General features: G+C 35.4%; 1 protein-coding gene and 1 pseudogene across 13 annotated transcripts in view; one reads left to right on the plus strand and one right to left on the minus strand.

Moving 5' to 3' along the window:
* Positions 1–12,313, plus strand: part of ADGRL3 (adhesion G protein-coupled receptor L3) — a 588,406-nt gene that overhangs the window by 185,777 nt on the left and 390,316 nt on the right. The gene's annotated exons all lie outside the window — the stretch shown is intronic.
* On the minus strand, positions 2,349–2,995 carry LOC103087668 (GTP-binding nuclear protein Ran pseudogene; annotated as a pseudogene).

Consider the following 12,313-nt stretch of genomic DNA (forward strand, 5'->3'; position numbering starts at 1 on the left):
GCAGAGTTTTAGGAGTCAGTAAATCGGTATATAAATGAACACTGAAATTTTTAAGAGGACTTTAACCTAAATCAGCCAAATGGTGTGTTTTGAAAAGATGACAGTAGGAAATAAAATAAGGAAAATTAGGAATTTTAAACAATTTAGTGAGGCTACTGAATTTGTCTTATACTCAGTTTTTTTAGTGTCTTGTACACAGTTTTTTCAAAATCACTGAAGTTGTATTTAATCTTTTCTTTCTACTGTCTGTAATTTCTTGTTTGGGTTCAACAGATAGTCTGTTTGGGGGACAGTTGAATCAATACTTTTCTCTGTTCCTGTGACACTTTAGTTCCAGTATGACTTTTATAGCCTTTGCCTTTTCTTTTGAGGTTTGATTTTCCTCCTTCGTGATATTTCCTCCCCAGGAGATGACCCAAATATTCAAGAGGTTAAACCTCAGCATTTACCAATGCCACAGTTTTGTTTTTGCAGCTTCCTTCTTCTCACCCCACCCCATCACTTCTAGCCTGATTTGGGATGGAAATTGTGGCATCTTTAAGTAGAGCTTCCTTCATTTAGCCAGTTTACGGGGATGACTTGTGTTAGAGAGAAAACAGTAAAACAATTAACCACCTATATAGAGTATTTCTGAGCAAAAAATCTTTACTTTAGCTTTACTTTATATCCTGCTGATAATTTATCTTTTTTCCAAGGCATACAGTTTCACACACATTACACTCAAAATGTGTTTGTCTTCTCTCACAGTCCAGCATTTCTCTTCAGTTCTTTGTTTCTTCTTTTTAAAAATACAAAGTACATATTACTTATTCTAGTAATCTTCTCTGCTGGTAGATTTTCTTTGAAATAGATGGGGGAAGCACACAATTGGAGAGCCACTAGAAATGAGTGTTTGGTAGTGGGAAGCAGCCACATAGCACAGGGAGATCAGCTTGGTGCTTTGTGACCACATAGAGGGGTGGGATAGGGAGGGAGGGAGGGAGACGGAAGAGGGAAGAGATATGGGAACATATGTATATGTATAACTGATTCACTTTGTTATAAAGCAGAAACTAACACACCATTGTAAAGCAATTATACTCCAATAAAGATGTTAAAAAAAAAAAAAGAAAGAAAGTGTTTGGTTAAACCAATCTTATTTTATAGCACTTACAGACTTTCTCACCATTCATAATAGCCATCTGAAATTATGTATGTGATTGTCTTTATAGAAAGACATGCAAAACAAGTAATGTTGGAAATTAATATTTACAATTAATTATATAATCTGTTGTTTTGTCTTTTTTTACTAAAAGAAAAAAGTACTATCTTTCAGCATTTAAAATGAACAAAAGCCTTTAAATATTTAATTATAAATAACTAAATACATGTTGCAACTAATATTCAACTGAGTGCATATTTTAATATGTTCACACTTTGGCTCCTATTATGTAAATAAATAATTACATATTTTAAAACTCATGCTGAAATTAACCCATATGTTAAATTTTAAAAATATCACAGAATGTCAAGATATAAATTGATTCCCAATGCCTCAGTACCTTTTCCAGTTTCTGATACATAGGAGACATTCAATTAAGGCGTATTGAATGACTGAAAGAAAAAAGGAAATATGGTCAAAATTTAGTCCTCTAAAATCATTATGTTCATTGCTAAAATGATGAACAAAAGAAACTCTTGTCTACACACAAGACCTTATTAATTCAAAGGGAATATCTATGGTAAAAAATATAGATTATATGAATTTTAGTTTTTCCAAATTGTTTGATGTTGTAATTGTATTCCTCAAGAATGCTAGAATGCTCCTAGCAACCAATTTGTTTTTCGTATGATTCTTCTGTATGCCTCCATACATATAAGAGGAATGTCAGTTATCTAAATTCTCTTTTTTAGAATGATACTTATAACAAGAACAATAAAATTCTTCCTTTCATTCTCCTTTTCTTCCCACCAAAGTTTCTTTCTTTTTTCTTTTCTTTTCTTTTTTTAGATATTTGAAATACAATTTTATTCTGATTCTAAACAAAAAGGAATGGGAATGACAGTAACAAACAAGATTCCACCACTGAATATTGTGATGTGACTGTAGCAGTCTTATATTTGGAACTCAAGGAGGAAACAACTGTGTTCCAAAACACCTAAATATGTAGGTCCAAAAAAACGAAGTTTTTTTTTTTTTTAACTGCTACATTCACTCCGAAGCCCATTCATCTCCTTCAGCATCCCAAAGATTAAGCACATGTTCTGCTTAGCTATATAATAAAGTGGCAAACACGCTGCACCACTGATATCACAGGACAGTTGCCTATAAAACTAGACTTCTGACGCTGGGCTCCAGCTTCACTTTCTCACAGGTCATCATCTTCATCCGGGAGGGCAGTTGTCTGAGCAACCTCTAGATCGTGCTCTTACTGTGCTGCCAATGCTGGGTCCATGATCACCTCTGGCGGGGCGAGAGCAGGCGTGGCAATGTACTCCAAGTTAGGGTCTCCCATCAGTTTTCTAGCCAGAGGAAGGGCTTTTCAAAGTTGTAGTTACTTTTGGCAGAAATGTCATAGTACTGAAGATTCTTCTTTTGGTGGAAGACAATTGACTTTGACTTAACTTTTCTGTCCTTAATATCCACTTTGTTGCCACACAACACGATGGGGATGTTCTCACACACTGGTACCAGATCTCTATGCCAGTTAGGCACGTTCTTGTAAGTAACTCTCGATGTTACATCAAACATGATAATGGCACCCTGAGCTTGGATATAATAGCCATCTCTCAGTCCACCAGGTTTCTCCTGACCAGCTGTATCCCATACATTGAACTTAATAGGTCCTCTGTTGGTATGGAACACAAGGGGATGGACCTCAACACCCAAGATAGCTACATACTTCTACTCAAATTCACCAGTCAGATGACATTTCACGAATGTAGTTTTACCAGTACCACCATCACCAACCAATGTAAGTTTGAATTGAAGTTGGGGTTCTCCTTGGGCATCCATCGTGATGTTAACGCGGGCGGGGGCTGCGAGGGCGCGCCATGGCGACGGCATCTGTGGCGCTGCTCCCCCGCCTGGCTCCCCCGGCCCCCAGGGCCCGGCTCACGCCTGCTCCAAGCGCAGACCGGACGGAGCGGAGGCCCGCTCGGCGCGGAGGCTGGGGGCCAGTTTCTTTCTTAAATAGTTTCTACTTGACAGTATCTTGCACCTAACATATAATTCATAAAACTTTTTCAAGTGAATCAGTAATTACTTAATAGTTAATTTAAACTTTTATTGTATGTCCCAAATATGAAATATTCATAAAAATTTCTATTATAAGTTTGGAAAACAGGAAGCGTAGGTGGACTATATACTTTCTTAGAAGTTCTCACCCTAAATTATCTCCTGTTCTTGTCTAGCTTCTTCATATGTTTATGGAAATTATTCTCAACTAGTTTATATCATTTGCTTTCAAGACCTCCCTCTTTGAACTTCCTTTCATCACACAACGTCTATTGCAGACCAGGCTATGCTAAACACTAGGTAGAATGCTAGGATAAAAATTCTGCCATAGAGGAATTTAGCCAAATGAGGCTCAAGGCCCCCAAAGTTACACTGTTCCTATAGCTCAGCAAAGCAACTGAGCACTTCATGTCAGCAGTGCACCTAGAAGACATGCCCATCCCATAGTGGCTGATGTTTGTAGGGTGTGTGTGGGGGTGTATATCTTCAGGGAAGGTTTTCTAGAGGAGATGACTCTTGAGCTGAATCTTAAAGAATGAGTAGATTTTAATGAGAAGGGCAATCATTTTTGGCAGATGGGACAATGTAAGATAAGTAAATGTTATCGTGAATATAAAACCAAAACACTTTGGTGTTTGCATGAAAAACAAAACACAAGAGTGACAGGAGATGAGCCCATAGATGGGCAGGGTAGAAATCATGACTTACCTGTATGCTGGGATTCTTCTGAGCCCTAATACTCATCACAGTGTGGAGCATAAAGATAATAAACTATTTTTAATGTAATTAACTAATATATTAATAAGAAATACTTGTTTGAAAATCTGCAAAACCCAATTTTGACTAATTTAAGTTGAAAAATGAAGCCCTTTGTGGTGGGGGGGAGGGTGGGAAATACAAAGTAATAGTTCCAGAATCAAAAGAAGAAAGGTGAAAAACAGGTCTGAAAAAATAAGATCCAGTGATCTAGTGAACAAGAGTTATTGGACAGTCTCTTAAGTACTCTGCGTTTGGATGAATCAGTTACAAAAATGGTCCGTCTGATCTAAGTCCTGTAATGATCTAGGCTAGGACATCAGGACTGAATGACATTCAGTTGTTTCCAAGGAATGAGAATGGGGCTGGCAAAGAGCCTATATATAATTAGAAAGAATCAGATCCCTCAGCAGACTTTTGAGCAAGGGCTGCAGGTTAGTGGTCCTGGACCAGATTCAGCCTAAAGAGGGTTCCCTTAGGTCTCCCAAATCCCTAAAACTCAGATTTAACCTGAAGTTTGGAGAAACACTGGACCTGTATTCCCTTGGGCAACAATAGACTAGAGCTGAGTAGTTGCTGCACCTTTTAAATAGGGTCTGCTCTTTGCTATTTCCTGTAATTTCCATTACTTATTTTATTGTACCTGGTTCATTATACTCTTTTAAAATATCTCCTGGCTTCTGAATATACTTAAATTTACAACTCTTGTTCTAGAGTTTGTATCTAATCAATGCTAATAGGTGTAAAAGCACTCTAAATAGTTACTATATATATATTTTTTTTAATTTTCAAAATATGTAGTGTTAAGTTCTTGCACCAACAATAATTCTACCAATAGAAGTTTATCAGTACGTATTATGGGTTAATCAGTGTATTAAGTGCTGGGGAAAAGTAGAGTTCAGCCTTATGGATCTGGTGGTCCCGTGGATAAGGCAAATAATAAACACATTAACCAATACATACAATCATAAATGATAAAATGCAAGAAGAAAATAAACACAGCTGTACAATAGAAAACAGTAAAAGGGCTAGCTTATATAGGTGTGATAAAAGACTGCGAGGGTCTTTGACTGAGAGGGTATTTGAAACCTGAAGAATGAGAAAGAGACAGTCAGGCAAAGAGCCTGGGAAAGAGCTTTCAAAGCAGAGAGATCATTAGCTCCAAAAAGTGTGAGGTTGGGAAGAGGTTGGCTTGTCCTAATAACTGATAGAAAGTCAGTGTGTTTGCAGTCAACATGGGGGAGAGTGACTTAGACCCAATCTAATTACCAACCAGCAATTAGTACTATTAATACCATTAATAATGAATCAGCAATTTCTTTCAGGTTTCTAGGATTTATTAAGAATCAAAATATGTTTGCAGAATGAAATTTAATAAAGTGATATTTCCTTTAAAATATATAATTTTGAAAATATTATATTCTACAATAACATAAAGGTAAACATATCAAATAAACCAAATATCAAATGGCATCAACAGCTAGAAAGAATAAATACATATATTTATAGTGGATTAATAATATGTAAGTGTACACATGATGCTAATTGTAAGGAAACAAGATGAATTTAGAGTATTAAAAAATTAATTAGATTGACAAAATTAGGAAAATATTTGATTTAGGAAGTAAATTGTTATTACAGACATAAATAAAGTTGGGGGATTAGTTTACCCATGCTCACCTGCTTTATTTGAAATAGTAAGATTATAGAACGAATGCACTTAAACTTAATTCAAATAAATTTTTATAAGATCCTCAAATTGAATAGCATAAACATGTGAGGTTTAAAGAGACATGGAATATAACATTTTGTTTTTAAAATATACTGCATCTGTATGGGAAGAGAAGTAGTGAAAATGTGAAGGTGAGGGTTTTTTTTTTCCCCAAAGTGTTTATTGCTAAAAGGATCTTATAGCAAACTTGATGTATGAGATCTAAAGAGTTAATTTTCCAGATAAAATTTTTCTAAATTCTTGTAAAATCAATTGAAATACTATGAAAGAGCATTGTTAATTTTCTTGTATTATAGTCATTAATCTTATGAAGCTAGAAAAAAAGTAATCAATTTGCTTGGAAAGTACTTCATTCAGATTTTGCAATTTTAACATAATAGTACTTCATTAAAATGATTAGTTAGTAAAGGGAAAAATCTACATAAACTTTAATGTTTTTGTTTTATTTTTGAGGAATTTCTCAAATGGTAGGAGATCACAATTCCAGTGAATGTTGTTGATTTTTAAATTGCTTAAAATTTTTCAAAATCCTACTATAAAACCCAAATTCTTTTACACAATTAAATATTATATGGTAGATTCAATAATGGTCCCTCAAAGAAATCCATAATATGTTATTATAAATGGCAAAGAGACTTTGAATATTTGATTGAATTAAGGATCTTGAGTTGGGGAGATTATCCTGGATTATCCATGGATATCCAATCTAATCATAAATATCCTTATAAAAAGGAGGCAAGAGGTTAATGTTCGAAACAGGAGCTATGACAACAGAAGCAGAGATTAGAGTGATGAACATTGAAGATGGAGGAAGGGGCCACTAGCCAAGGAATGCAGGTATCCTCTAAGAAGCTGGAAAGAGCAAGGACATAAATGTTCCCTAGAGCATCCAGAATGAGCACAACTCTGCTGACCTCTTAATTTTAGCCCTTAAGACCCATTTTGAACCTCTGACAATTTGTGTTGTTTAAAACCACTAAGTTTGTGGTAATTTGTTATAGCAGCAGTAGAATACTAATACAACTTGCAATAATATTTTTTTCTGAAATGATTAATATAGTTTAAAAATTCATTTTTTGGGCTTCCCTGGTGGCGCAGTGGTTGAGAGCCCGCCTGCCGATGCAGGAGACACGGGTTCGTGCCCCGGTCTGGGAAGATCCCACATGCCGCGGAGTGGCTGGGCCTGTGAGCCGTGGCCGCTGAGCCTGCGCGTCCGGAGCCTGTGCTCCGCAACGGGAGAGGCCACAGCAGTGAGAGGCCCGCGTACCGCAAAAAAAAAAAAAAAAAAATCATTTTTTTACTTAGGACGTGGAGTAGTAAATACATAGTTTTGTTTTCTAAATAAAGATTATGGTGTATTTCTGTAACAATATTTTTTAAATGTAAACAGAGAAACCTTCCCTGTCATGGATTGGCTGGATATGGGATGCACAGCATGTTGTTATAGACAAAAGTCATTTTAATTCTATAAATATACAAAACCCAAGGCAAGCTGAAGTCAAGTTAGTGTTTAGTAAAATCAGTTTTACTGTATTACACCTATCTACTATTTATATGAGGCAGCAGAAATAGTGAATGGGTAAATAAGTGGTTGATTATAAATATATGAGCTAGATGGACAGGATGAATAAATGTAGTGAATTTCTGTTTAAATTTTCTTATACTTTAAACAAACAGGAAATTTTCATAATAACTGACTTGAAATACTTGAATTAAATCCATATTTATGGACTTCCAATTCTACTCTGTATGTACTAATTTAATTTAGTTTTATCCGCCCTTAATGAAAACCTACTTGTTTCTTAAAACATTGCACAATGTCTACATGCCCCCTATAATATAAATATGACTGTTTTCTAACTTCCAGGAAACCATAATCTTCTCATTTTTCTGTAATCCTTAGAGTAATCATAGCAACATAGAATCAGACAGGGAAGGAACTAATATTGCTTAGTTTTTGTTTTGTTTTGTTTTGTTAATTTTTTAACATCTTTATTAGAGTATAATTGCTTTACAATGGTGTGTTAGTTTCTGCTTTATAACAAAGTGAATCAGTTACACATATACATATGTCCCCATATCTCTTCCCTCTTGCGTCTCCCTCCCTCCCACCCTCCCTATCCCACCCCTCCAGGTGGTCACAAAGCACCAAGCTGATCTCCCCGTGTTATGCGGCTGCTTCCCACTAGCTAGCTATTTTACGTTTGATAGTGTATATATGTCAATGCCACTCTCTCGCTTTGTCACAGTTTACCCTTCCCCCTCCCCATATCCTCAAGTCCATTCTCTAGTAGGTCTGTGTCTTTATTCCCGTCTTGCTACTAGCTTCTTCTGACCATTTTCTTTTTTTTTTAGATTCCATATATATGTGTTAGCATACGGTATTTGTTTTTCTCTTTCTGACTTATTTCACTCTGTTTAACAGTCTCTAGGTCTATCCACCTCAATACAAATAACTCAGTTTCGTTCCTTTTTATGGCTGAGTAATATTCCATTGTATATATGTGCCACATCTTCTTTATCCATTCATCTGTTGATGGACACTTAGGTTGCTTCCATGTCCTGGCTATTGTAAATAGAGCTACAATGAACATTTTGGTACATGACTCTTTTTGAATTAGGGTTTTCTCAGAGTATATGCCCAGGAGTGAGATTGCTGGGTCGTTTGGTAGTTCTATTTGTAGTTTTTTAAGGAACCTCTATACTGTTCTCTATAGTGGCTGTATCAATTTACATTCCCACCAGCAGTGCAAGAGGGTTCCCTTTTCTCCACACCCTCTTCAGCATTTATTGTTTGTAGATTTTTTGATGATGGCCATTCTGACCGGTGAGAGGTTTTACCTCATTGTAGTTTTGATTTGCATTTCTCTAATGATTAATGATGTTGAGCATTCTTTCATATGTTTGTTGACAATCTGTATATCTTCTTTGGAGAAATGTCTGTTTAGGTCTTCTGCCCATTTTTGGGTTGGGCTCTTTGTTTTTTTGATATTGAGCTTCATGAGTTGCTTGTATGTTTTGGAGATTAATATTTTGTCAGTTGCTTCATTTGCAAATATTTTCTTCCATTTTGAGGGTTGTCTTTTCATCTTGTTTATGGTCTGCTTTGCTGTGCAAAAGCTTTTAAGTTTCATTAGGTCCCATTTATTTATTTTTGTTTTTATTTCCATTTCTCTAGGAGGTGGGTCAAAAAGGATCTTGCTGTGATTTATGTCATAGAGTGTTCTGCCTATGTTTTTCTCTAAGGGTTTGATGGTGTCTGGCCTTACAGCTTAGTTTTCATTAATATATTTTATAAATATATTTCCTCCTTTCTGTGCTAACTGCTTTCTACTTCCATTAAAACAGAAACCAATGCAGAATAGAATAGTAAGTGATATGGAGACAAAAGAAGTGGCTGTTTTCAGGTATTCTTCATGGCAAAGATATATTTCTAATTATTACTTAGGCAGGTGGCAAGTCCTATCACATTTTCCCTATTTTTGCCTTATCAGTTCTCTCAAGCACAAGAGCATAACATAGTGGTTAAGAGTAAGAGTCTTAGAATTTATGTTCTGATTTTGCTAATTAATAGCTGTTTTCTAGTGAAGTTGTTTTACTCCTCTGTGAATGAGTCTCTTCACCTAGAAAATAGGGATGATAATTCACACAGTGTCTATGAAAATTAAAATCAAATATATGTAAAAAGGTTGTACAGTGATGGCCATGTTAGAAATTCTCAGTATATCATAGCTATTAAAATTAATATGGCTCTGGCATCTCATCCATTTCTGAAGTTTTTTGACGATCAATACTATCATGTACTGGGGCTTAGAATTATGTTATGCTGTTAACTTATCCCAGGGAGCCCCAGGCATCATAGAGTTATAGCCTTCTCTATTGCTCTTGAATATTGGTATAATTTCACAGACAAGACTTTTGTCTTAGTTCCTCATTTTTTATTTCAGATCACCTCTGGATTTTGAGTCTTTCTCAGAGCTAGTTACAAAGTCATCTGTCATCTGATTTAGTTCTTGAACGAGTTCTCTTTTATGGGGTTGCTGTCTTTCACCTAAAAGTGATACTAAGACACATCAAGCAAGCAGATTTTCTGAATCTACCCTCAGCTCAGTTGTCTCTGTGGGTTCTTTTATCACGTATTTCCTGCTCTGCATCCCCTTTGGACTTAACCTGCTGGTGCTAGAAATTGCATGAGTCATACCCAAGCTTTCTATGGAGTTTGAGCATTGCGTCTTTTAGTTTCATACTTTCCTGACTGCTGTTAGCTTTCAGTACTAGATTATTTACCTCCAGACCCATTTCTCCCCATAGATAACAATAGATAAAGAGGTGTCAATGTCCTCAAATACCTCCAGGTGGAGCCTGGCCATGTTCATTTATTTCACTCAACAAATATTTGTTCAGCCTTTATTATATGAGTTTTCATATACTGGATCTAGGTGATCACAGTGGAATTTAATCATAAAGCAATCTAAACCTATCTGTTAGATTTTTTTGTAGTTGAACAACCTAAGACTCAGAATAAGTGAAATAGTTAATGATTATATAGTTATAACTCATTGATGCCTAACTGTAAGTTGAGTTGTCAATCCATCATCCTACTCTGTTTCTTTAAATTTCAGAATAGGTTTCTATAACCTAGAGACAGAAGCAGTGATTAAGGCATAGTCTCAAAAATATAAAAGATTCAAATATATCCCCTTTAGTTGATATTTGTCATTCTAATTCAGTTCCTCATTTTAATTCACATTCTTCCAGGAGGATTTCAAAATTCAAAGTGGGCCTCATGTGACTACTGGATTATTTTGTCTTTGTTTGCCTTCAGTATAGCCTGTAATTAATACAATTACATACATACAATAGCATATTGAGTTATCAAAAAACCCAACTTTCTCACTATTATGAAAGAACAGTCTTTTCTGTGCATAGAGCTAGATTTCAAGCCTCATGGCCTTTCTCATAAATTTATTTCAAAATTGCCTGGAGAAAGCCAATAAGTGAACATTTTTGGGGTGTGCAGTTTGCTTTTATGTTCACTATACGCTGTTTACTCTTGGAAGCCTTTGTCGGATATGTATCCAAATTTCTGTGGCAAATCCTTTCTCGTTTTGGTTTCTAAAGCAGCTTGAAGTAAGTTCAGTACTCAGTTACGTTGAGATTTCATAGTTGCTAAAAAACGTCTGCAGTTAAAAACAAACAAACAAAAAACCCAGCTAATGTACTTATGGAGAAAATAGAAGAATGCATATCTCTCAAAAGGCAGAACACAGGATTTCCTTTAATGTGATTTTTCTTGACTTGTTCTCTCCCCTGTTCTTCTTATACTTAGAGAACTCTTTGCTGTTAAGTTTATCAAGACAACAGGAAAGGCTCAGAAGGAAGATCATATTCAAATTTGTTGGAAATAAAATGCATTTATTTCTACAACAATGCTTTCTTTTTTTTTTCTTCTGTATTCATTCTGATTGCTCAGGCACCAATAGAGCTGGTAGCTGGCTACTTGTGTGTGTCAGAATCTAACAGAAATTGTTCTTATGGCCATATTTTGGTTTTATCCTGATCTGTTACTTATCGAGCTATCTACCCAGACTCATCAAGGCTTAACTTCAAGAAAAATACTTGCCTAGTAAAAGAATATTATTGGGGAGATTATCAAAGCAAAGCTCTAAGAATTCCCGATTCTACTTTATCATGCACTCACTAATACTCAAATTAAATGTTTTCAAATATCAAGCTCAGATCTCATGAATTATGAATGACTGCCCTGCAACAGATGGCATGTGTTATTCTTTTTAAGAATGAGTGATAAGTGTAAAGTGAAAAACATAAGCTATTCTTTGTCTTTAGGACTGGCAATCCTTCTGTCATTTATCAATGACGGCCTACATTTGTGATTAACACTGTTTCTAATACAAAATTCAAGAGTTTATGATGAGTTATATATTACTTGACTGAATCTCACCAGCTGCTGCTCCTTGGGGGTATCAGATGGTATTTTCTAAAATGTTGAAATAGCTTATCTTCATCATCAGGCAGTAGCTTGAACACTGGAGGAGCTGTTCACTAAAAATCCCATTTATCATTGGTTCTAAAAGTGCTCAAGATTCAGAGCTAATAGGGACCAACCTACAAAGGCCATTTTATTTTACCTACGTAATGGAAAGCCAGGATCTTTTTTGCCTCATTGATGGATAATAGAGACGAAGAGTCTCATTGTGTACCAGAAATATCCAAATGAATCTAATGCTTTAGAAATATGATTTACCTCTTCAATGTAAGCACTACATCAAAGTTATTTTGACTCTTCAAATAACTAATACACACAACAGAATTAAAATAGTTTGTGGCATGTAATTAGTGCTTAATAAAAGTTTGTTATTATTATTTTAGTATTTCATATAATATGGATAGAGTGTTTAGCCTATTGTTGAAAACACTAAATAATGAAATTCTGAATACCAAGCTATAAATAATATTGCACACGCCCGATTTAGGCTCTTGAGAGCCCACCTGGCTGTGTTTTTAAGAGTTAAAATTCTGTTATGGACTAGCATTTATCTATCTTCGAATCCTTTCAGTAGATTGTAGACTTTTACAGAAACTCAGGT

This window comes from Lipotes vexillifer, unplaced genomic scaffold (genome assembly GCF_000442215.2).
Source record: "Lipotes vexillifer unplaced genomic scaffold, Lipotes_vexillifer_v1.1 scaffold462, whole genome shotgun sequence".
In the NCBI taxonomy this organism is placed as follows: domain Eukaryota; kingdom Metazoa; phylum Chordata; class Mammalia; order Artiodactyla; family Lipotidae; genus Lipotes; species Lipotes vexillifer.